We start from the raw sequence: 26,214 nt of genomic DNA, 5'->3' as shown, positions 1-26,214 counted from the left end.
CCTACCATTTCAGAAGAATTTTCAAAGTCTCTACCCACAGCCGGAGTCTTTATTTGCTCACAGCTTGCAAGGTACAGCAGCCGTCAGAACCAGTCACATCTATTCAGCCTAGCCCACTGGGTTCTAATCAATTCGGTGTGTTCACAAAGGTCATAAGGAAGATTCTGGAAAGTAAGTTACTGCTATCCCTCCTTCAGCCTATCTCAGTGAATTTGAGTTCTAACTCGCTATGGCTTTAGCAGCGCCAGGCCTCCTCAGACCCCATTCTAACCCCCTGGAATACTTTTTTTAGCAAACTGATTTCTACACATGTTTTAGGGATGATGTTGCCTTCATCTTGTCTAAGACTCATGTCCTGCTTCCAAGGATCGAGTGTGATGGACTTTCATGTAATACTGTGGTCATCTTTGATCACTTATAATAGGATACTCGCCCACCACCTCTGGGCTGAGGGGCACTAAGGGCTTGATAGGTAGGACTCACTGGGTAAAAACTGCTGTGAGCCTTCTCAATTAAAAAAAAAAAAAAAAAACAACAAACAACTCTTTGGTCACCAGAATTTGGGATGAAAGAGAAAGACCTTAGTCTTGGCCCTAATAACCCATGTTCTCATCCCATAAAAGAACCGATGAAAGGAGGAAGAAACCTTTAAGATTTATTACAAGGAAATTTTAATTTAACATATTGCATAATTTATAGTCAAATTTGTTGTTTATAAAAAAAATACCTTGGCTTGTCTTAGAGAAGTGACGACATACGCATTGGAATTTTAAAATAGAAAAGATGAAAAGAGTTTTTGTTTTTTTTCCACTCTGACTATTGTAATTCTCCGAGGCAAACATCTCTGTTCGTTCTACACATGTTACATCAAAGATAACATGATTTGTGCTGCTGCTTTGAACAACAGCCCGTGCCTGTAAGCCATTAGCTTTTGTCTTCCTCTTTGGCTATAGTGGAAGAGATCCTTGAGTGCTTCATGTCTCCATTTTTCTAACTGTAAAATGGGGCTAATTCTGTCCTTCACAGTGAAAAACAACAACATGAAAAGTTCCTGGTAGAATGTAGGTGCTGACTTGCTATTAGTGGTAGTGAAGTAACTACTTACACATAATTTCTTAGAGTGCTTTCTTCAACCCAGGGAATGATGCCTGTCACAGCTTTTATTGAACTATCTCCTACTTGTATAGACCTTAACACCCCCACGACTGAAATTATTGAACTGATAAAGACCAAGGTTTTGCTCAAAGGTGACTTTATAAGCACCCTGTAGTGGGTAGCCATTCCAGCTTTGATCTGGAAGTTCCAACCCCTATTGAGGCTTCGGTAACTATCATGCCTGCAAGGCGGGGCCAAGGGAGGACCCTGAAGACCCAAGATCCGGATGCGCTGGCTCTCTTGGTTCCTGGACCCTGGACCCTGGAGCTAGACGGAGCAGAGTTCTCCAGAGAACACCGCCGGACTGTGCCACACCTTTCCCAGACCCTGTAAACTATCCCTTCACTTGTAAGTTACCCCACAAAATAAACCTCCCTTTTAACCACGTGGAGTGGCCTTAATAATTTCACCAATAGCACCCTTAAGAAATGAAAGGGACACTGGACACACATTTCTTATTCTTTTTTTTTACATATCATGATTTTGAAACTCTAATTGGCTTTCTGTATTTGCTGGTTCCATATCTGTGGATCTCTACCAATTCAAACATTCTAAAGAAAGATTAATCTCTGAACTGAATCTTTTCTGGTCTTTATTTCCCCAATAGGCATAACAATTATTTCCATAGTTTTTACATATATTTAATGTTATAAGTAATTTAGAAAGCACTGTGCCATTTTGTATAATGACCTTGGGCATCAGTGATTTGGTTATCAGTCCTAGTTAACTTTTCTATTGCTATAATAAAGCACCATGACCAAAAGCAATATGGGGAAGAGATGGATTATTTCAGCTGAAAGTGAAACTATAGAACACCATGAAGAGAAGTCTGGGCAGAAACTCCTGGAAGGAACATGGAGGTAGGAAGGCAGACAGAGAGCATGGCGGGGGGGTGGGGGTGGGGGGGGTGGGGGGTAGGGGGTGGGGTGCTGCTTATTGGGTTGTTCCTCACGGCTTGCTCAGCTTGCCATCTTGCATACTCCAGGACTACCCACTCAGGGACAGCACCTCCTGCAGTAAGCTGGACCTTCCCCTATCAACCCCCAATCAAGAAAATGCTCCAGAGACTTGCAGACAGGCCAATCTGAGAGAGGCAGTTCCTCAACTGAGGTTCCCTCTTCCCAGATGACTCCAGCTTGTATCAAGTTGACAGAAATACACAAACAGAAATCCAACCAATCAGCACAGCATCATTGGGGTTCCTCGAATTCATTTCTGCGGACTACATTCATGAACAGACAGACTAATCAAATGAGTAAGTCAGAAGAGGATAAAGAGTTATTTCCCCTGGCCTGCCTTGATCACCCCACTGAGACTGCATGTCAGTCTCGGAAAGAATCTTGATTCTTTGCCTACTATCCAGACATTGCTGATAAGAAGCAAGACCTAAAATTCAGTGTGGGAGCCATACCAGATAAAGGGAGACACAAGGTGCCCATCTCCAGGAAGGATGATTCTTGAAAGAAATGAACCCTAAGTCTCATTTTGCTGGTAGAGGTTCTTTCCGGCAGCCAGATAGTGGAAATATGATAGGGCACAAAAAAGATAGAGGATTGGAAGGCAGGACTGTCTCTGGAGAGGGGGAAGTTGAGAGAGAGGGGGTGAAATATGAAGTCAAAGGACTTGCTCAAGTGTGTGTTTGGGACATATTTTCCTTTACTAAGTTGTCATAGATGTGTTCTTGAGTTGGAGTTGCATGTTCATGAAGTAGGTACACCCAAAATAAGACACTACGTTTTCATCCATGCAAGATGTTCAATTATAATCTCAACCATTGTAATTTCTCCCCAATTCCAATTCCCCAATTCAGTTAAATCTACTCTCTGAAACTTTGTTTCTAAGTGAACATCTGACAACAGATACTCACACATACTCTGGTTCCAGCCCAGCCATGTTGAGTGTCAAAGAGGATACCATAGCCAAGTTCATTCTGTAATGACAACCCCACTCCCTTTCATCCTAATACTGACCAGTCACCTCTGCTTACTCAAGACAGATAAGTTTAGATCAAATATGAGAACCTTACTAAAAGGGCCAACATCTAGAGTTGGACACAGAGACCCTGAGATGTGGCAAAAGAAAGACATCAGTGATAAAACATCTATTGTGAAATGGAAGTTATAATTTCCATAAGTTTAGCTGCTTGAGTCAATAGATCCTGTAATGTTTCAAGCAAAGAATGACAGATGGGCTCAAGGTGACCTAGAGTCAGTGTTGGTCTGAGAAGAAAGGCATTCCACTTGAGATTCACTTGAGAAGGAAGGTGATTGAGACCTGGGAGTCACAGAATGTTGAGTGGCAGACAAAGTTTACAATTAGTTCTGCTGTGAAGAAGTAAAGTAGGACTACCGTGACGAACCTCTCACAACCATCTGAGAAAGTAAGAAACTACCATATGAAGGAACCCTGCGATGAGGTCTGGGTTATGAGTCCAATGTAAACTGCAAACTATGGTCTTGGTCATGTGAGCCTAGGACTGGAAGGCAGGCCTGGGTTGCTTGGTAAATGAACTTCCAGGGCAGTGAGACCAAAAACACCCCATGCAACCTCCCCAGGCAGGGGAGGGGCTCCTTTCACACATCCGTTTCTCTGTCCCTGTCTTTATAGGCTAGGTTTCTGTGACTCCACATGCTGGAGTCAGTTCTCAACCCCATACCAATGACCTCATTTTTCGTTCATAGCTTCTTGCTCTCTTTATTCAGTTTACACTTGACTCCAAGTTTTAGTACCTTCATCAAAGCCTCTGCCAAGCCTGGAATGTTTTTTTAGAAGATAAGGGAACAAGCTAGACTGTGAATTAAAAGAAGGGAGAATCTAGGAACAGCACTGGGCTCAAGGCTGTCTTAGTTAGGTTTCTATTGCTGTGAAGAGACATCGTGACAGAGCAACTCTTACAAAGGGCACATTTAATTAGAACTTGCTTACAGTTTCAGAGGTTTAGTCCATTATCATCTCGGCAAGAAGCATGGTGGCTCAGGCAGACATGGTGCTGGAGAGGTAGCTGAGAGTTCTACATCTGGATCCGCAGGCAACGGGAAGTGAAATGTCTCCCGTACTGGGCATATCTTGAGCATATGAGACCTCAAAACCTGTCCCCACAGTGACATACCTCCTCCAACAAGGCCACACCTGCTCCAGCAAAGGTCACACCTCCTAATAGTGCCACTCCCTATAGACCAAGCATTCAAACACGTGAGTCTATGAGGCTATACCTATTCAAACCACCACAAAGGCTGAGCCTGCTCTTGTGGGCTGGAAGTTCAAAACGCTGGTGTAGATGGTTAAAGTGCTGACTTGCAAAGACAAAGCAAGATTTTTTTCTGAGTGTTTTCAGAAATCTCTCAAGATAAACAATATCTATGCCCTTCTCAAGCCAGATGGGACATAGACAACCACAGGCCAAAGTCTGCTGAGTCCTCCAGATCTGAGAAGATCTCACTCTTTCTCTCAGGAGTCTTTCTCAGGAGTCTGTGGCAGTGAAAAGGTAACCCAGTCACCAATCTATTTCCTCTTTCTCAGCATATAGGAAATTTGTAATTTCTTCATCTCCCTAGAAGTGGTTTAGGATGTTTTTCTCTCTTCCCTCTCTTTCTCTCCTTTCTCCTCTTCCCCTCCTCTCTTTTACTTGCTCTCTCTCCTTGCCCCTCTCTTCCTCCCTTCCTTTCCCTCTCACCTTCCTTTCCTTTCCTGTTTCAGTCAGTGAACAAGGGGAGAGAATCATATTATTCTGGTTTCACTATAGAGTTTTAGAATTATAGTCGTTAATTTGAAGCCAAGAAAAAATAACTCATGATCCTTAAGTAAACTGAAATACATGGTTTATAAAATCAATGGTTTGCTTTTACTCTCTTTTTCACTTAATATTTAGGAGTTGGGAAACACAATGTTACGCCAGTCTACCCAGTTTCCTTTATGGTGGTCACAACTCCAACCAGGAGCAGAAAGCGTGGCAAACCCCTGGGCCTTCCCTCTTTACTGTGTAGATGAGTGCAGGCTGACTAGGAAACACCATGAAAGTTTTCCCTTTCCTCCTCTGAATATAATTGTACAGGGCTTTGCCCATTAAAAGGCAACTGCAAATCAATCAGTTGACTCTAGAAATCTTATGGGATAAAATTATCACATTTAGATAATTACCCAATATGATAATGTTATAAGTATAATATGTAGGAGAGCTTTGAACAGGAAGTTTCAAACACCTCCAGTACCTTCCTCCGTGTGTGTGTGTGTGTGTGTGTGTGTGTGTGTGTGTGTTAAAATATAATAATTGCTCCTCTGTCAAGTGGAGACTGAGAGGACAATATAGAGAAGAAAATAATCACATAAACCCCTCCTCACCCACCCACTGACAACCATAAACATCCGGCATCAGCTAAGTCTTATCTCTGAGCATATGTTACATAGTTGATATTGTATCATTTGTACCGTCTGTGTCCTGTTCTCACTCTACATGGTAAGGAAAACCATTCTCCTTTCCCATTAAAACTTTTTGCAAATACAGTGTTTAATGGCTCTGTGATGTTTCAACATATGCTTTCATGGAAATTAAATTTATCTTGTCTATATTCTTAGGCATGTAGATTGCTATTGAAATTTTCAGTCTTGTAAATAACACTGCATACACGTGATATATAAATAACATCTCCGTACAGAGAGCTTTCTTGTTTTTAGATTATTTTCTTGGGGGTACATTTCTAATGGTAGAATTCCAGAAAAAGAAAAATTTTAATCATAAGAACAAGATCTACTTCCTATAGCTACTTGTTTCTTGAGATTTTTCATATGGTTGTTAAAACATAAAAAAAGTCCATAAAAACAACAACCCCTCAAACAAAAACAAACAAAAAAGAACAGACAGCCCCCCCCCCCCAATCCCACCAAAACAAAACAGACAAACAAAACAAAACAACCAACCTGGACATCAAAACTATGGCACACAATACTGTTCCTGAAAGTCAGGTTGGAAGTGAATGGTGGCCACCAGAATCCTTTTAGACTGGTAATTAAAATGCTACTTTTGATGAGTGTTCTCGGCCCACCTTACCACTGAAGAGTTGGACCTAGTAGTCTATTTCCAGTGGACTACAATCTAATTTTAATGTGACTAATTTTCATCGCATACCTGCACTCTAAGCAGAGATAGCCACTTCTCAGCGATGGAAACCCAGAACGGATGTTTACTGTACTCTCCCTGCATTGACTCATGGAAACTAAGGTAGGGTAGACTAGGTAGACTTTTCTACTCCACATTGGATCAAAACAACCAGGTCAAGATAAATGACTCCGTTTTAGATGAAATGGGCATATTTCTGCTCTTCAGCATTCTACGGTGGGAGAGAGAATGAGTCACAAAGGAGAAAAACACATTCTCCGCTCAGTGACAAAGCTAGTTTCTTCAAGGGGGTTCCTCAACAGAGAGCAAACTTACAAAAGACCACGCCTCCTGTCCTACATTGATACAAATCTGCACTTTTGTCTTCACCACTTTCTGTAGTGACAGAAAACTTACATGATATCACTGTCTAGGAGTCTGTGTGGTAGTAAACTAAAGGAAATGTAACTATGTCACAGAAACTGACTGACTGCTAGATCATTGGATAAACCATGGGCTTTCTGGATGAGGTTAAGTCTCGCTCAAAAATATTTATGACCTAATTAGGAGCTAGTGACTTTGCTTGACTTACTTAAATAAATGTGCCTAAAAAAATCTAGAAAACCAAGTTTGAAAGCCATGCTTGCTCACAAATGGGTCAATATCATGTCAAAATGTAAACCCATGATTTTGAAACTAGAAAATTCTATTCTCAGCGTATTTATTTCTCTTGGTCAGCTTGACACTAAGGACCTTATGATCTTGTGGTGGCACTCCTGTATCTAAGCAGGTAGATCATCAAAGGTTTCACCTTAGCCATGGATAAATTTTACATATGGGTTGGTTTATTTTGGGGAAATATATGAAAAAAACCCCTTTTTCTTTATGTATTTGTGTTTTTCTTTATTTGAAGAAAATTGAGATATTAAGGACATTAATAACAATTAACTGAAAAACAGTTTCTATGTTATAGATTTTGTTTTTGACAAAAGGTCTCAGTATGTAGCCCAGGCTGACCTTTAGCTCACAAACCTGCCTATCTCTGCCCCTTGGATGCTGGGATTAAAGGCATATAGCACCATGCCTGGAAATGATAGACTCTTAAAGAAAATGAACTTTTGGGGTTGGAGAGGTGGTTCATTGGTTAAGAGCATTGGCTGATCTTCCAGAAGACCCAGGTTTGATATCTAGCACCCACATGGTACCTCACAATTGTCTGTAACTCCAGTCCCAGGGAATCTGATGCCATCTTCTCACCAATGTGGACACTGTACATGCATGATACACAGATGTACATGCAGGAAAAACCTACAGTGGACTTTTAATAAGTGCTGATTGAACAATCCATTAAACAAGTCTTCTAACTCCTTTAGTGTAGTATAGGCAAGCTCTTGAGTCTGATGAGCTTTTTGAGTGCATTATGGGTTCATTTGCACTCTTGACATCTATATTTCGTGGAGACAATTCAATTGGCTTTGTGTGCTTTAATAGCTGTCTGAGTATGAGTTCATTTGTGCACATGCTTTGCTGTGAAACAATAATGATTAGATATTTCCTTACTCCCGATAGAATGAGATAAAAAAGATCTTTGTTGAAATGGAAACTTCTGATTAAATTTGTGCAACTCAAACCTCGTTAAGGAATACTATCCTCCCCCGCCCCCTCTAGAAATGTGACTTTGATGCATTCATGCCCTCATTTTTATATAAGTTTCAATAACTTACACACTTTAAAAGAGTTATTTATGATTAAATATTTCCTCGATGGACCTCACAGGACACGATCTCAGTGGTAATGAGCTAAATGCTCTCTTTGTCCACAGGCCTCTCCACAGGGCCAAGGCAAGAAGAGGCAACTTCAGCTGCTGATGGAATTTCAAGGGTGTCCTGTGTAGGAGATTATTCAAGGAAGGGGTAGTTTAAGGACAGAACCTGGTCCCTCTTAGATTTCTAGAAGCTGTTTTTCAGCCTGGTGTTTATGTTTTTGCCTACCCTGGTTAATTATACCTCTCCTATGTCTCTCTGGATAGATCCAAGTTTTGACAGGGGCTAGCCCATTCACTTATAACCAGTAGAGGAAAGAAAGCATCTCTGTTATTCCCACTAGTCCTTGTCTTCTGAGAGATAGGAAACTTGAAGTGAACTTGAAGTTCATACCCCACATTGGTCACTTTGTTAATGTGCCCAATTTCTGAGGTTGAATCTGCCTTAATATTCTCTATTAATTCAGCCCATCACTTAACCAAACACCCTTTAATAACATCCCACAGGAATGCCCTGCTAGATGCGACCTACTCTCTGGCTTGCTTTGAAATTATACAAGGCTTCCACATAGAAATGGCTAAAGCTTTCAACAGACATACTCCTCCCTCTCTCTTTTTAAAACGAGTTTGAAGAGGCAAAAATAATTTTTTTGGACCAAATTCTATCAGTCTCGCCCTTGTCTCCCTTTCAATGCTTTCAAGACAACTTTGTTCTAGCTGTTAGTCAGCTGAGAACCGCTTATAACTAGCAATGCATGAGCCCCAGACACGAGTGAGGTCAAAGACAGGAATACTCAAATTCTTGCAATCTTAGATGTTAGCTGGGTTGAAAACCACTGGATTCAGAAAAACGAAGGCAGACTCCCCAGAAAGATGACATAGCCTACATCTTTAAGTCTATTGTGGGATGCTATGCTGGTCGAGGCTAGACTTTTTATTAGAACCAGTACAATTTACCCTCCCTCTATTTAAGAGATACACCACCAAAGGGTTCTCTCCCTCATTTTTCCTCACTGCTGAAGTTAATCTGGCCAGATCCAGCTCATGATTAAGATGGAAGAGTCAACTTAACATGGCCACAGGAATATTTGGCTTGATAATTAGTTTCACAGCACAAGTCACTGAATTTTCCTGAATTTTTTTTTCTCTAGCCAAGTGAATGAGAGACAGTTGCTTCGTGTGTACCTCACTTGTAGAGAGGATCATGAGAATGTATACTTGACAGCACCCTGAAAACTGTGAAGCTCACACATCATAGAAATTACTACTTACATTTGTGCAACACATTTATATATAAATTATGTTTTGAAGTTTAAGAGTGTTCCTTCCATGAGCTAATACTGGAAAATAATATTTGAATATCTACGGATGAAACATGAGCAGACACATAGCACATATTTTTGAGTCATATTTTCCTTCATTTGTTTTCATTTATGCTGATTATAACCTAACCACAAACTCTAGCTACAGGGAAAAATTAAGTAAAAAAGAAATCTGATCTATTTACTCCAGTATTTTGCAGCCTGGACAAAACTTCAAGTATCGTCATCTGAGTTACTAAATACTTATTGTCCTTGACCGTGTATTAGACACTTCAGACTTGGTTTAGACTTTAAGGTTATAAACTAAAACAATCTCTAAATGCAAATCAATGACACAACACACACATAAAACAGAATTGTTATCTAGAGCAGAGTATTAAGTTGAATGATTCTAAAAGGCCTCTATAGTAAAAATACTGTGATTAACGTGGGAAGAAATGGAGACACATAATGACAAAGGGGGCCTGATTGTAGTGACATTTTAATTAATGCAGTCTTCAGGAAGGAAGGTCTTTTGTTGATGAAGCAACAGCTAAGAATCACATAAAAAAGAGCCATTTGTCTGTGTAGCTACAGGGAAGTATCTGCCCTTAAACATGCTTCTTAAGTCAGTAACTATGTTGAGGGTAGATCTGAAGCATGGTTATAGTCTTGAAAGTTCACAGCCTCTTATTTCTTGCACCCCAATTACCCTCATCACTGGAACCCACCCTCCAGCTCTATAATCATACTTACAAAGTAACTTGTTATGCATGACTCCAAAGCAGTCACAGAAAGTATTACCTCATTGTATTATTAGTCTGCTGCTAACTAGGTACTAGCAAACTGATATTGGTCTAATTGTGAAAGGCTTTTCTCTTAGTTGAAGGGATTTAGGACATTAGCAAGCAGGAAGTAGTCACTTGAGGACAGTTTGGTTATACTGGTGGATGTAAGTAAGCACAGAGAGCAGGGAACAGAGACAAGGCAGAGGCTCTCTCTCTCTCTCTCTCTCTCTCTCTCTCTCTCTCTCTCTCTCTCTCTCTCTCTCTCTCTGTCTCGCTCTCTCATCTGTGTTGTGCTCCTTACTGTATCACCAGTGTTTGCCTTTAAGATATTTTAATTAAAATTTTTTCCATACAATATATTTTGGTCATATTCTTTCCCCTCCCCAACTACTCTCAGATCCTCCCCATCTACCCACTGAACGTTATGTTCTTTTTCTTGCTCATAAAAGTTCATAAAACATACAAAAAACAATGGTCAAAAAACCCAATCAAATAAAAATGACCAAATCCATATACAACAGGGCAGATACACACCAACTCAGACTATTAAAGTACGCACAAGACCTGCACAAGTTCAAACCAAACGAAATCCCAGAATGGAGAAGGAGAAGCAGCCACAGAGACCCACCCCAACCAAGAAGCTACTTGCAGTTGATACCTGTTGGGAAAGGAACATCAGTTTTCTCCAGGGGAGTGTCACTAGGTATACCAATCACAGTCCAGACCAGTCCCCATGCTCAGGAGTAGTTGGCTAACACAAAATGGACTCCATGTTCTGTGTGTGTGTGTGTGTGTGTGTGTGTGTGCACGTGCTCATGTATGTGTGCATACACATATACACTTTTTTTTTTTTTTGGAGACAGGGTTTCTCTGTGTAACAGCCCTGGCTGTCCTGGATCTCACTTTGTGGACCAGACTAGCTTTGAACTCACAGAGCCCCACCTACCTCTGCCTCCTGAGTGCTAGGATTGCAGGCATGCACCACCACTGCCTGGCTGCAAACACACACTTTTCATTTTGGTACGTTTTCTTTCTTTTAAAAAATTTTGACAAATAAAAATCCATTTGTGACATAAGCCATGAAGCTTCAAATATACAAATATTATGGAATGTTAAATCAAGCTAATTAATAGATGTACCATCTCACATACTATTGGTGGTAAAAAAAATTAAAATCTGTGTTGAGCAGTTTTCAAGCATAGTGCATCATTATTAACTATAGTCACTATTTGTTCAATGGTGTTCTTGAACAACTTCTATTTCTTTATGTCTAGCTTTACCCTGTGGTCAGCAAGACGCCACCATCATGTTGTAGGGGGCCCTATCCCATTAGCTGTTGGGAGTAAAGGCAGGCTTTAAAACCCTCTCTACTGGTATTGAAGAGAACCCCAAATTCCCGGTCTTCAAAATCGTTCATAACAGTTACCTGGAGGACTGTCCAAACAAGCTTCTGGGGCCCGGTTCTAGAGTTTCTGACTGAAAGGTCCAGAAAGTTCTGAAGTGAGGTTGAAGGGAAATAGGTTGAGAACTAAGGTTGAGAATTTCCTCTCTGAGGCCTGGCCTCCATTTTATCAGTGAGATAAAGGTCCAGATGCTAAATGACTTCAATAGCCCTGGGGATGATTCAGTTTTTAATTCCCAGGCCAGTGTGTCTTCTGGCTTTAACCTCGATTTTCATGTAATGAAACGATGTATCTTGTTTTCTCACTTCAAGATACTCTAAAGCATGGTCTTTCTTTCTTTCTTTCTTTCTTTCTTTCTTTCTTTCTTTCTTTCTTTCTTTCTTTCTCTCTCTCTCTCTCTCTCTCTCTCTCTCTCTCTCTCTCTCTCTCTCTCTCTCCCTCCCTCCCTCCCTCCCTTCTTTCTCTCTCTCTCTCTCCCTCCCTCCCTTCCTTCTTTCTCTCTCTCTCTCTCCCTCCCTCCCTTCCTTCTTTCTTTCTCTCTCTCTCTCCTTCCTTCCTTCCTTCCTTCCTTTCTTTCTTTCTTTCTCCCTCCCTTTCTTTCTTTCTTTCTTTCTTTCTTTCTTTCTTTCTTTCTTTCTTTCTTTCCTTCTTTCTTTTTTCTTTGTTTCTCTTCTTTCCCCCCTCCTCCTTCTTTTGTCTTTGTTTTTTGAGGTGTCTTTGGCCACAACAAAGCACTACCTTGTAGCCTGTATTATCAGAATCTTTTCTTTTCTTTTTTTTTTTAATTTTGTGATGATTAGTGTTTTGCCTGCATGTATGTATGTAAGTGAGGGTGTCTTATCCCCTGGAACTGGAGTTACAGACAGTTGTGATCTGCCATGAGCTAGGAATCAAACCCAGGTCCTCTGGAAGAGCAGCCAGTGCTTTTAACTGCTGAGCCATTTCCTAGATGGCTCTGTCCCCTAGAATTTTTCTTCAGACAATCTTCATTTTGTTCCCACAAGAGTTTCACTAAAGCTCATTTTTCTATGGATGTTGTCTGTTACTAACCCACACTCCTAAACCCAAACTGAACTGATGTCGTAAGAGAGGCATAGCTAGTATTCAAAACTAGTCTGAGCTTCAGATCTTTTTTTTTTTTTTTCAAGACAGGGTTTCTCTGTGTAGCTTTGCGCCTTTCCTGGGACTCACTTGGTAGCCCAGGCTGGCCTCGAACTCACAGAGATCCGCCTGGCTCTGCCTCCTGAGTGCTGGGATTAAAGGCGTGCGCCACCACTGCCCGGCAAGCTTCAGATCTTAAACCCTTTGTTCATGCCAAAACAGAGCAGCAGAAAGAAATCAACAGCTCTTGGTTATGGAGCCAGTGAACAGTAGTTTCTGAAAAGCCAGCATAGACCCAAAGGTTCTCAACCTGTGGGTCAAGACCCCAAAGGGTCACATATCAGATATTTACATTACAATTCATAACAGTAGCAAAATCACAGTTATGAAGTAGCAACAAAATAAATTGATAGTTGGGGGTCACCATAACATGAGGAACTGTGTTAAAGAGTCACAGCATTAGGAAGGTTGAGAACCACTGGCATAGACTTTTGTAATAAAAGAGACTCACTAGTATGCATTTAACTGTTTTTATATACAATAAATCAATTTAATAGCTAGCTCCCTGAATACTTTTTCTCATTCATTTGATACATTCTTTTTTAATTGATGATCTTTTGGCATCAGTCACCCAAGAGCAGGGAGGGGCATAGTGATGGATAAAATTGTACTCACCTGTTCTAATTATCTTGTATTTTTAGATCCTACTTTAGCCAATGATGGGGTCCTTAAGCATTTTACAAAGTTCTTTAGTTGATAGCCTGGACTGATTAGATTGGCTGGATTTTCAGCTGGTTAAATTACATAGGACTTATTTTTCCAGAAGAGAAAATAATTAATTTGAAATATTTATCTTTGTTAGAAAGTGAATTCTGGTATGTTTCAGAGAGGCAGAAACAGGTAAAGGGTTAGAAATAAGGAAGGATGAGAGAGAAGGGTATTATTAGCTCTATTCCAGACACTCTGATTACACAAAAGAGGCAAGATTCCAGAAAGGCCTCTCTCCCTTTCTCATGGCAGAGAGCTAACAAGAGAGATCAGTTTTATTTGGAAAGTTTTTTGCTTATGGCAATAGTCTTAACAGCAGTTTGTTTTCATAAAACATCCTTTGGACTGTATTTTTCCGTAGAAGATAGATAAGTCAGACAACAAGCAAACAAATAAACAAAACCCCAAACAAAGAACTATGAACTACAAAACTTTTATGTCATGATCCCTTGAGGTGAGATTTTCCTAATGATCAGCTAATGCTTAGGCTGACAGCTCTTTTAGCGCTTTTGACTCTTTTGAGCAGAACATTCATGCTTCCTTTGCATGTTGCCTCTCAGATGCATCTCAAGCAAAAAATATTTTTGTATCTTCCTTCCTACCTTCGTTTAACACAAAGGTAATACTGTGGATTGCTTTAATCTTCTTTTTTGTTTTTTTCTAGACTGCTCATATGCAACTCATTTAAATACTATTTCTACTGGTGAATTCTCAAAATCTGGCATCTTAGAAGGAGCAAGAACTGTAGCGAGATGATGGGTCTCAAGTCCTAACTCAGACATCCCTGAGGAAGGACTGCCTGCTGTGTGAGCTCAGTGATAAGAATGACTACATATTGGGACAGCTTTTCTTTTGGAGAAGTTCTCCCTTGTTAATATTCTTAAATCTACCTCCTTCTAACTTCTGTTGGAACTAAAAAGAAGTCTTTCTTTGCATGGAAAGCTCCAAGTATCTTCCAGGAAGATCTGTGGGTGGTCCATTTTTATGTCTTCCTTCATGTGATATGGCACGCTGGTTCATTCTGTGGTATAGCTTGTAGAACTGCCCAGACAGATTCTTTCTTCTGGATACAGTTCTACTCAATCTGCTACAAAATACATAGCTGTTAGACTAGATACAATGTTATACAAGGGGTGCTGTTACTTGAGGTTTTCTGTCCTTCACAAATGTGATGCACGTGAGTTATAGAGTGCAGGTTTATGGCCTTCGAAAATGCGCATGTGGATCCCTAACTCACAATGTGATGGTATTTGGAGTTCTTGTCTTTGGGTTAGGTAGGTCATGGAAGTGGGGTCTTGATGGTGAGATTAATGTCCTTATGATAAGAGGAAACCAGATATATACCCCTTTCTATACACAGTGAAAAGTTAGCCGCTTGTAGGCAGAAAGAGACCCTTCACCAGAACCCTGCCTTCCTAGTATCCAGATCTCAAATGTCCAGAGCTGAGGGGAGGGGGGGAATTCTGTGATGTCATTCAGTTTGTGGTGTCTTATCAAGACTAAAATGACACACATTAATCACAGTTAAAAGAGAAAATGCATAATTATGTGTTCAGTAAAAGTCCTATGATTTGTTTGACAGAATATTTGGATTTTTAATAATACACAAATATTTTTAAAACTTGCTTGCCTTATGATTTATGATTTTTTAGCTTTTAAAGTTACAAAACTGAACATTGAAGTGTTATGGAAAGCATGATGTAATAGAAGTGGAAATAGGCAACTTTGACATATGGTGCTTTTTCTCCCTTCTCATCATTTATGACATGTATAATACACACACACACACACACACACACACACACACACACACACACATATATTCTACACCCTGGGGGATGAGTGACCCCAAATGTCCAGGTGTTAAGGACTTGATATTCTGGTAGTTGGTACTGGGAGGCGCTATGGGCTTCTGGGAGGTGGGACTTAGTGGAAGGTCCTTGGGTCACTAGGGGATGTCCCTGAAGCAGACTGTGAGATTCTGACCCATGCTCCAGATAGCTTTCCTGGCTCGTGTTGTGAGGGATTTGCTCTGCTATGCACTCGCCACTACTGCTGTCCAGTGCCCTCAGCAGAGGTCTGTGGCAAAGGGAGTTGAGTAACCTTGAAATCAGATCTTCAGAATGCTAGGCCAAATAAATCTTTTCTATTTATAAATGAATTACCTGAGGTGTTTCGTTGTAGCAACTCAAATATGTATGTGTCATGTATATATATGATATGTGTATGTATACATGGCAGATACATTTGCCAAAATATGCATATGTATCAGATGCATTTATAGTTGTATACACGTGCCAATATTTATAACAAGTTTTATCCTTGTTTTCTGCTTAGTAAATGTTTGTCTTCATGACTACTTATTAGGGAATCAAAGCAGGAAGATGTTGTACTGGAGAGAGGTAGCTGTCTTTTGTGTTCTTGGAAGGAAAAGGTGTGAGTAGCATTGTGCCTTTGGACACGTATCTCCTGTGATAAATGGGGTCTGTCCTGTGCACATTAACTACTCCTATCTAGAGAGTAATAAAGCAGAGATGATGGGTCAGGTGCTCCATTTGATACAGCAGTCATAAATGGAACGCACATGTCTGCAGCGACAGAGTCTAATATTAACTCCGCAGGAAATCCCCTAGCCGCCAAAGCCAGGAGACACGTCATTCCTCTCCCAAGTCAGAGGCCTGGGACCAGAGGAGCACTACCACTCGGCACACTCTAGAGAGTGCACCAAATTCCAACAGCTTGCTATCACCTTGAAGGTCTTGCCATTACCTAAAGGCATTCCTTGAAATTCTGTCTTTCATACATCTGAGCTCAGAATACCACACTGAATCATCTAGGAAGGGCTAAATTCTGTTCTTTGGGGCTGCCTTCAAGATGTGCCATCTATTGTAGCAAGATCTGTCACAGATTAAGGACCATTTTGCTGTCAAGGGTATTTCTTAGTTTGTGGAAAGATAATTTATTCTAGATACAGATATTATTTTGAGATACCCCAATACTATCCTTCAATAATGGAGACTAATAAGTTAGAAGGATCAGCATTTGAACTATCTTGTCTTTCCTTATTGTGTCTAGCATAGGGCTGGCCACATGATGGGGATTTTAGTCTCTTCTCAAAATGTTCAATTGACATCATGAGGTCCTTGGCCTGGAACAGAATGCAGCTCTGGAAGGGCAAATATCACTGATCCATTCAGAACTAATTTTCTTAGCCCTCTTGGAAAGAAAACTATATATACACACAGATCTATGTAGTGTATACATATTCTTCATAATAACCCTCTCTGAAAGAAATAATAGCCCTCTCCGAAAGAAACTATACACATATATATGTGTGTGTGTGTATATTCTTTGACACACAGAGATCATATGTATTTACAGGGCTCTGTGTGATAATTCTGCTACACATCTAACTCTTCAAATGTTTGCCATGAAAACATGAGGGTGACCTTGGTACAAGTTCATACTATGAAGGAGACTCAGAAAAGCTAACTGGAGAACCGGAATTGTTTCTTTCTCTTTTCTTAATATCTGCATTTCTTAGACCTGGCAGATGGCAATGTTCGGCACAGACTCTGCGTCGACACATAAACCAAGTCAGAGTGCCACATGGATAACACAAGTATAATTTAACTTCCTAGTCATTATTTTGCTTTAGTTCTGTAAGCAAAGCCAGACGGAGTTTCCTTACTGTTTACTTTCCACAAAGTTTGCTTAATTCAGTGGTTGTTGCATTTTCTGTATGATTCCCCCTGAAAAAATAATATAATAGCAATGAGCTCTACTAACGGCCACCATTTTGCAGTAGTCAGAAGGAACATTTTTGTTTGTTCAGACATCTTCACACCAGGCATTGGGAAGAAAGGTCTAAAGAGAAGGTGTCATCACCACAGATATGGGAGTCTCAAAGTCGTTTTGGTAAACAAGTCAAGATTGTTCACACCTATCACCAGTGAGTTGTCCCTAAATGCACTTTAAAAATAAATAAATAAATGAGACTCAGGTTTTGTGCTCTCTAACAGATTCAGGGCTGTGACTGCAGATGCTGAACGGAGCGTGGGCAGCAAGGGTTCTTGCAGCAGGAGTGCTCCTCTGGAAAATCCAGGGCTGGACTTTCTCCTCCAGAGTGACTGTAATTGGATCCCGGGAGCTTTATTAGCAGTGGGACGGGAGGGAGATGAGCGGAGTGTTGGGTGCCCCAGCAACTGGTTTCACAAACACCTTGCTATACGACATCAAGAGACAAAAACCATGTTCTCAAGGGCTCAGAGGCCCCTGTGTGCTGCCGTTGTGGGTGGGACTAACAAAGCTCATGCTTCTCAAAGCTGCACGCTTGCCTGTGCTCCAAGGAAGGTTCAAGTGTTCTTGAAGAAGATGTTTGGGATTCATGGGAGTGTGAGCCAGCTAAAACTTCTACCTTTCCATAGTCAAGCTTCTCCCAGAGGGTAGAAATACTTTGGAATAGTCTCAACTGTGGGTGTTTGTCAACTTTTATGTGTACACTAGATGTGTGGCTGCATGGATTAAAGATTGTGGGGTGTCTCCCGAACAACCCAGGGCCTTGCCAAGGCTATTGGTTGCTCTCCACAAATGTTGGTAAGGCTCTGCTGCTGAAGACCATACCTCCGTAACTCACTGCACATGGAGAAATCAAGCTGGCATGTGGCTAGAGCCTTCACCCACATTGACTAGCGTTCATGTACTGAAAGGTACTCTGCATGCTATAAAAGGAGGAAGGTAAACATCAGCCCAGCTCTAAACCCTTCAACCTACAATAGTGCCCTACCAGCAAGATACATGCACACAATGGTGGCCCAAAGCTTGCCTCCTAATGACATTCTGCAATACTCATAGACGCGTGCCTTGCTCAGCCATCATCAGAAGAGCTTCCTCCTGCAGTAGATGGGAACAAATATAGAGACCCATAGGCAGACATTATAGAGAGAGTAGGAGACCTTGGAACCTTCAGCCCTAAATGTGACATCTCTATCAAATCCCTCCCCTTAGTGCTCAGAGCACCCTGCAGAAGAGAAAGCAGAAAGATTGTAAGAGCCAGCGGGGATGGAGGACACCAAGAAAATAAGGCCTTCTAGATAAAACAGAACTGACATGTGAACTCACAGAGACTGTGGTAGCATCCACAGGGCCTGCACAAGTTTAAGCCAGATGGGGTCTCAGCACTGAGAGAGGAAAAGGACATAATCTCCCATCCCCAACCAAGAGTCTATCTGCAAGTGACAACCACTTATAAAGGAAAGAACTCAGTTTTCTTCAACCGAGTCTCACTGGGTATACAAACCACACTTAAGGGTAGGTCCCATGCTCGACATAGATAGCCAACACAAAATTAACTCAATGATAATTTTTGAAGTTTTTTTTTTTTTTTTGGTCTCATAATGCTTTGTCTGCACTTTTTTTTTTTTAAAAACTTACATGTCTTTTGCTTACATACTATGGTTTCTGGTTTTGTGTTTTTATGAGATTTCTGTGCGTGCAAATGTGTGTCTTTGTGTCTCCATGTGTTTCTCGTGATTTTTGTCTGGCTCCTTTTCCTTCCACTTGCTTGTTTGTTTTGTACTATTCTGGTTTGTTAGTACTTATGTTATTTTATCTTATTCTATTATTATTATTAGATGCCTGTTTGTTTTCTAATGAAAGAGAAGAAAAAGGGGTGTGCACTTGGTGGGTGGGGATTTGGGGAGGATCTGAGAAGAGGTGGGGGGAGAGAAGCCATAATCAAAATACATTGTGAGAAAAAAATCTATTTTCAATAAGAATTAAAAATTAAAAAATTAAAAAAACTTGTGGGGTTCCAAAGATACCACTTGCTTTAAAGATTTTATATTGGTATATTACATATTATTTATCATCTATCTATATCTATATATCATCTATCTATCTATCAATCATCTACCTATCTATCATCTATCTATCTATCTATCTATCTATCTATCTATCTATCTATCTATCATCTATCTATATCTATATATCATGTCTATCTGTCTATCTATCATCTATCTATCTATCTATCTATCTAACTATCATCTATCTATATCTATATATCATCTGTCTATCTATCATCTGTCTATCTATTTATCTATCTATCTATCTATCTATCTATCTATCTATCTACCATCTGTTTATCTATCTACTATCATCTATCTATTTACCTATTTATCTATCAATCATCTGTCTGTCTATCATCTATCTATCTGTCTGTCTATCTATCTATCTCTGATGAGTCTCTAGCTCTTTCTAAGTTCCTGCCCATTGACTTGTAGATTTGTGTAGAAAACGCTGGAAAATTTTGAACTTCTGGAGAAGCCACAGTTCTCAACAGTCCAGAAAGTTCTAGTCAGCTCTCTCAGCTAGCATCAGAAAGTTTCCAACAGTTCTGCTCATCTTAGACAAGAGGGCAGAAGGGACCAAGACACAGTTAGGCTATAGGGGAAATGGCTATGTGGAGGGCCTTGTTTATTCCCAGTGAGGATTTTCCTCTGGATTTGTGTAAAATACGGTAACCTGACACTTCCTTTCCTTTGGAGACTTGTCACAGAGTGAGAAATGCACACATAACCAGAGTGCAAAGTCTGATGCTTGAGAGGCCCTGACCCAGCAGCAAAAGAACAAGTGAGAAGAAGGGGTTAATTTCATTCCATTATATCCAAGAGCTTGGCCATGTGGAGAATGATCCCTGAAGGAAGTCCGTTTGGAAGGAGGTTACTAACAGTAGGACCAAGTTCCTTCCATCCTCCTTTCCATGTGGCCTTTGTGTGTGTCCCTGTCTCTGTCTCTGTCTCTCTATCTCTATGTGAGTGTGTGCTCGATTGAAGGTAGGCAGGTAGAGTCACAGAAAGGTGAGACTCCAAGCTTTGTGTGGACACCAGGCACCTTATCCCATTGCACACTCACAGGGAGCATACACTGTTCATTTGTACTTTGTGGATTGTACAGTGTACATTTCCACACAGCAATCCCAGAACACAGGTTTATAACCACAGCACGGAATCCTCTCTGCTTTTCTCTTATTAATTCCTATCTTGCTCGCTATATGAAAATTATACACACACACACACACACATACACACACACACACACATATATATATATGTTATATATGTTATGTATTTGGAAAATTCTAGAATAAATTTGTATCAGTCTTACCATGGGTCCATACTGGGACTTTGCAGGTCCTCGGGTTGGTCTTTAAAACTGGTAAATTAATAGCAGTATTTGTCAATCAATTTCTGCAACTAGGTAGAATTAACTGCTCAAACTGAAACTGTCTGTATCTCTTAGGTTAGATGAAAATCCTTTGAAAGATTAACAGAGATATGAGATATGAGCTGGGAAGTTCAAAGTCAGTCTGAATATGTGCTACCTTCTAAACTACATTTTTTTTCTTTTCTTTTCTTTTCTTTTCTTTTCTTTTTCTTTTTTTTTTTTTTTTTTAGGCTCCAATTTACTTTCCAGGTCCTGTGACAAATGGCTTTGATGTCTTAGGCAGGGACTCAGATATGCGTCATTCTTCACCAAGCTAGTTGTGTTATCAACAGCCCTGGCTGATGAAAAATCTTCCTGCAATTGTTGTATCCTTATTCAAAGCATTCCTCTTTCCTCCATTCGGGCTGGCCTTAGGTGAATGAAAGAATTGCCAAACACACACACTGCTGGGAGCATCTGGTTCCAAGAAAGATGGACCAAGTTGATTTGCTTCGTGGCTGCTCCTTCGGGCTTGCAGTGCGTGGAGAAAGTCTGTTTTGTATGATGTTACTAACGGTGGGACTGAGTGTGCCCGGCTCGGTGGCGAGCAAACCAGCACACGCAGATGGGAAATGAAGAAACCTGAGTAAACATTGAGTCTCCCCTGGCAGCAAGCATCGCCTTCCAAGATTTTCATGCCACTGGCTACACAAGGCAACAAAGTCCTGTGGCATTTGGAAATGGATTCTGGGTGTTACTACAGAAGATCAATACCTTTTCATCTTTAGGAATCAGTGAAGCTTTGCATGTCTACAGAGAACCACTAGTTTGAGGAGGTTTAGAGAAATGCCTATAGGATATTTGGAAAGAATTTTTACTGAAATGTTCACGAGAGAGAGAGAGAGAGAGAGAGAGAGAGAGAGAGAGAGAGAGAGAGAGAGTTTCCCACTTAGGAAACTTTAATGCCATGACCAACTTATTTAAACTGGACTTAAAACAACGTTTGCAGACTTTAAAACAAATTGAACAAGAAGAGCACTACCTCAGCCTTAGGGCTTAACACGGAGAATCCAGGTGTCCAGCACTGACCATGCTAATGCCTCTGCTGACCCACTATTCACCCAAAGCCAGTAGCATTTCTTATGAAAGGCATTGACTGAATCCCATTCACCAACATACTTTTAAGTGCAAAGGCTTAATTTCACATTAATACCCAGATGATTTTTCATAGGATATAGACAGGTCTGTTTAATCATCCTCTGCGATGGTTTACATTGTCAGCTGGATAGGATTTCCACCATGTCTGTGAGGAAGTTTCTACATGAGGTCACCTGAGGTGGGAAGACCCACTATAACTGTAGATAGCACACTTCTGTGGAATGGCTGATTAAAAAGGAGAGTGTGGGCTGAGCAGCAGCGTTCACCGCTCTTTGCTTCTGGACTGCGGATGCCATGTGAGCAGATGTCTCACCATCCCGCAGCCATGACCTCCCCGCCATGATGGAATGGTTCCTCAACTGCAAGCCACAGGAAGCTGTTTGTGTTATGTGTTGTCACATGAGTGACGCACGTAACCCACAACCCCCACTTCATTCTGAGTCTGTTCAGTCCATGGTAGGTAACGACTAGCAACGGCCCAGTGTTACAGTCAGAATCCACAGCTCCCTCAGACTTCCTGTACGTTTCCTTTTAACTTTGACATTGCAGGACCATGGGTGCAATGTCTGTCTGACTGTCACCAACAATTTTTTTTAACTTACTAGAGTAATCAAAATCCTTCCATTCAATATTTATTTCTTTAGGCATACAACATGCTTTCTTAAAGAAAAAGGCAAATCTACAACTATTTCATGAACAGATTTGATTAAAAGAGACGATAAGGATCCAGGAGGCAGAAGAAGGGCACAAAAATGGCATCTGTTACATTTGGCACAGAAAAAAAAAAAGACCTTATCAGATCTGGGAAGTGTGCCAGCCCATCTTCCAGGACTTTGTTACACGTAATTTATAGAGCAGCAAGAGTAGTGTCAACTGGAAGCTTATTAAAAATGTATTCTTTCTGGCTTCATCCTAGATGTAATCAGATATTGCATTGAAACAAGATAATCAGGTGATTTGTATGCATGTTACACTTTGAGAAACACATGTCTCTAATGCTGAATTCCTCCGAGTCATGGTCATGGAATACAGAAACTGCCTCCTGGCTGTGCCTGATTGGACAGGTGATGCACACTAACAGTTGGGCCAACTGGATTCTCTTCCTATCCTCATCACTTGAGTGGGCTAGGGGATGAGGGCAAAAGAGGAGAAAAGAGAGCAGAAATGCAGACGTGACAGTCAAAGCCTATTTGCAGAGAGGAAAGCAAATGAGTCGGATATTTAAAGATGTAGCGACAAGCTTTCGGCTCTTCCTTTTAGCGCCTTCCTAAGTCTGGACAAGAGATTTACTAAATCCGAATTGCATAAAACACCCCAAGTTGTAAAATTAATTCCTCCCTTGTGCTTAAGCCAGATTGGAAGTATGCTCGAGACCTGGAACAGACCTTTTTCAAACACAGGTGTTAGGAGTGAGACCTAGAACCCGGAGGTAAGGAGGCACAATGATACATTTGCCTGGTTTAGTTCAGGTAGCCTCAAATGTGAGTGTACTCACCATGTGCTCTAGACACCTCAGTTCACAAAGAGCTGTTCCCAGTCCATCAGAGTACACTGTCATGTTCACCTTATGCAATTCTACAGTTCAGGGACACCTCGGAAGGAGTTTTCTGAATTGGTCAGTTTTTTCCTCCCTAACTATTGTTTTTTCTACTCCTTCTCTTCATTTCCTACCTCACCACGTCCTGGCCTGATCAGTTTCTGGAGGTAATGACTTTATCTCTGTCCCTATCTGAATCCCATCTTTATAGACTGCTGCATCTGTCAGGTTAGAAGGGGTAGCTCTACCTTCCACTAGGCTTTAGAAGTTACTGCCATCTCTCATCGGGTGAAATAATAACCTCAAGATCTGTGTGATGGCAAGGTGGGGTCCTTAAATGCTAGAAGAAGCCAGTCTGATTGACAAGTATGGGTCCCTGAAGTCTCTACAAGTTTCTCTGGTGGAGCTGGAGCCTATTACAGACCCTAAAAGATGCACATCCCAAACTGACTTCCTTCCCTTCTACTCCTCTGGGACCGTCATCCTATGTCCCTCCCATTCTCACATATTAAGAGTGGGATCCCCAGATCCTTAATTCTGTGGGTAATGTGATGCTCTGAGTCTCCTGGAAGTCCCCCTCCCATACCCCAACCGTCACATCTGTTCCAGTGGTTGGCCATGACTCTTGTCTCCACCAGAAACATGGTGATACTAGATAAAGTAGATGGATGGCTTCTTGCTGCAAAGGTCAGTTCTTCTGCCCTGGGTAAATCTCAGCTCACCTCCAACCTCCCATTGACACACAATAGTAGTGACAAGTGGTCTCCAAGCTTCTTCCGAATACACAGAACTCAGAGGGTGGATTCTTCTTCCCTTATATGTGGACATCCTTATAGAGAAAAGTGCTAGGGAGAACCAGAGGTACCATTGTCTGTTTTCCATGTGTGGGTTTGAGCTGAGGAATGGATGGAAGGCGTCTGAAACAGTCTGGGTAGAGGCTGGAGAGATGGCTCAGAGGTTAAGAGCACTGACTGCTTTTCCAGAGGTCCTGAGTTCAATTCCCAGCACCCACATGCGCACAACCATCTGTAATGAGATCTGGTGCCCTCTTCTGGCCTGCAGTCCTACATGCTGTATACATAATAAATAAATAAATACATAAATAAAATCTTAAAAAAATAGTCTGGGTAAAGCAGCAAGAAGTTAAAACCAGCAATGTCCAGGCCGATGTCCCCAAAGTTATTACCTTACTATCTAAGATCTCAGACTGTTTGACTGAATAAAGGTTTGGACTGACATGAGGGGAAGAAAAATATGAAGAGAAAATGAGGAATATTAGCCAAATAGCTCTAGGTAAAGGACTCACACAGAGGCTTAGACATATTTCTTGGCATTTGTTACTCACTATAAGATAGGCTTAGGGGCTGCAGGTGTGACTCCATAAGAAAAGTTTCTTGCTGTGCAAGCATGAAGACCTGGGTTTGTAGCACGAATTTTAAAGTTCTTATTAATAAGAACAAACCCAGAGCCAGGTACTGGGGTCAACGCTGAATGACCAGAGGGACAGAACCAGCCACAGCTAACCTCACCTCGCCAATTCCTCAGCTGATCCTGTTTCCTCAGACTGGAAGCCTCTGAGTCCTCATCCAAATGGATCTCAGCTGAACTGCTGCTCAAATGCCTAAAAGCTTAACCAGCTCTAGTTCCTGGTTTTCATGCCTTATATACTTTTCTGCTTTCTGCCATCACTTCCTGGGATTAAAGGCGTGAGTCACCATGCCTGGCTGTTTCCAGTGTGACTTTTTTTTTTCATTTTTCTTTATTAAGCAATTTTCTACTCACTCCACATACTATCCACAGATCCCCCCCCTCCTCCCTCCTCCCACCTCTAGTGTGGCTTTAAACTCACAGAGATCCCGGTGGATCTCTGCCTCCCAAGTGATAGGATTAAAGGCGTGTGTGCCACCATTTTCTGGCTTCTATGTCTAGTGGCTGTTCTGTTCTTGGACCCCAGATAAGTTTATTAGGGTGCACAATATTTTGGGGAATACAATATCACCACCTGAGTTCAGTCCTCAGCACCCACCAAACACCAACAAGCAAGCAAACCCTGAGTACGGCGTGTGGTGACCCTCCTATAATCCCAGTGCTGGGGATGAGGAGGCAAAATTATTCCTGGGGCTTGCTGGCTCGCCAGTCTAGTTGGATCAGTGTGTGTAGGTACATTGAGAGACTCTGTCCCAAAAAATAAATAAATAAATAAGATGGAGAACAGATGAGGGAGAAGCCAGATGATATTGTCCTCTGACCTTTGAACACACACATGTGTGCATACATACTCACAGGTATGCCTCCAAACAACTCCTGTATGTTCAGCGATCTTCTCATTTTACCGTTTAAGCTTTATAGATGCCCTTTGATAGAATGTTCTAGAATCTAGACAAAGGCACCACGTGAGTTCTTGTTAACCGACATACAGAAAAAGATGCTAAGTTGTCTGTCCTTTGTCTCTTCCTTAAGGTGGCTTCCTCTCTGCTCTGCTAATGGCATCCCATGGCTTCAGGATTTCCCCAAGGAGAAGTGTGCCTCTGAGTTCCCCACAGCGCTCACCGGGAAAGGAGCAAAATTGGCCCCTCAGGGCCTTCATGTGGGCTGAGAGCCTCCTATGACGACCTGAGGATGCACATACTTCTCTCTGCTCCTGCCTCTTCCCCAAGTGACCTAGGAAAGCAAACCTTGGGTTTTAGAGACTGCCGCTTCTGAGATAAGAACGAGAAGTTCAGAAGGAATTTATTTTCAGTGTCCGAAGATTCTTGATAAAAGCCCTTCTGTGGCATGATGTGCCCCTTTGCCTTCAAATCCATTTTTAACGAGTTTGATTATTGAGGTCAGTAAATGGACTGTTTTCAAGTGTTCACCGTAAGAAGATTTCTCTGATGTCTGCTGAGGGTTTGGCAAGGGGATCCACCATTTCCGGGTTCCTGGAGGTTACCCTTTGGTTTTCTG

General features: G+C 41.3%; 1 protein-coding gene across 1 annotated transcript in view; it reads right to left on the bottom strand.

Annotated features, from left to right (window-relative positions):
* The window catches only part of Pde7b (phosphodiesterase 7B), a 311,056-nt gene that overhangs the window by 165,736 nt on the left and 119,106 nt on the right, over positions 1–26,214 (bottom strand). The window lies entirely within an intron of this gene.

This window comes from Peromyscus eremicus, chromosome 8b (genome assembly GCF_949786415.1).
Source record: "Peromyscus eremicus chromosome 8b, PerEre_H2_v1, whole genome shotgun sequence".
Taxonomy (NCBI): Eukaryota; Metazoa; Chordata; class Mammalia; order Rodentia; family Cricetidae; genus Peromyscus; species Peromyscus eremicus.
This window is presented reverse-complemented; position numbering and strand designations above follow the sequence as displayed.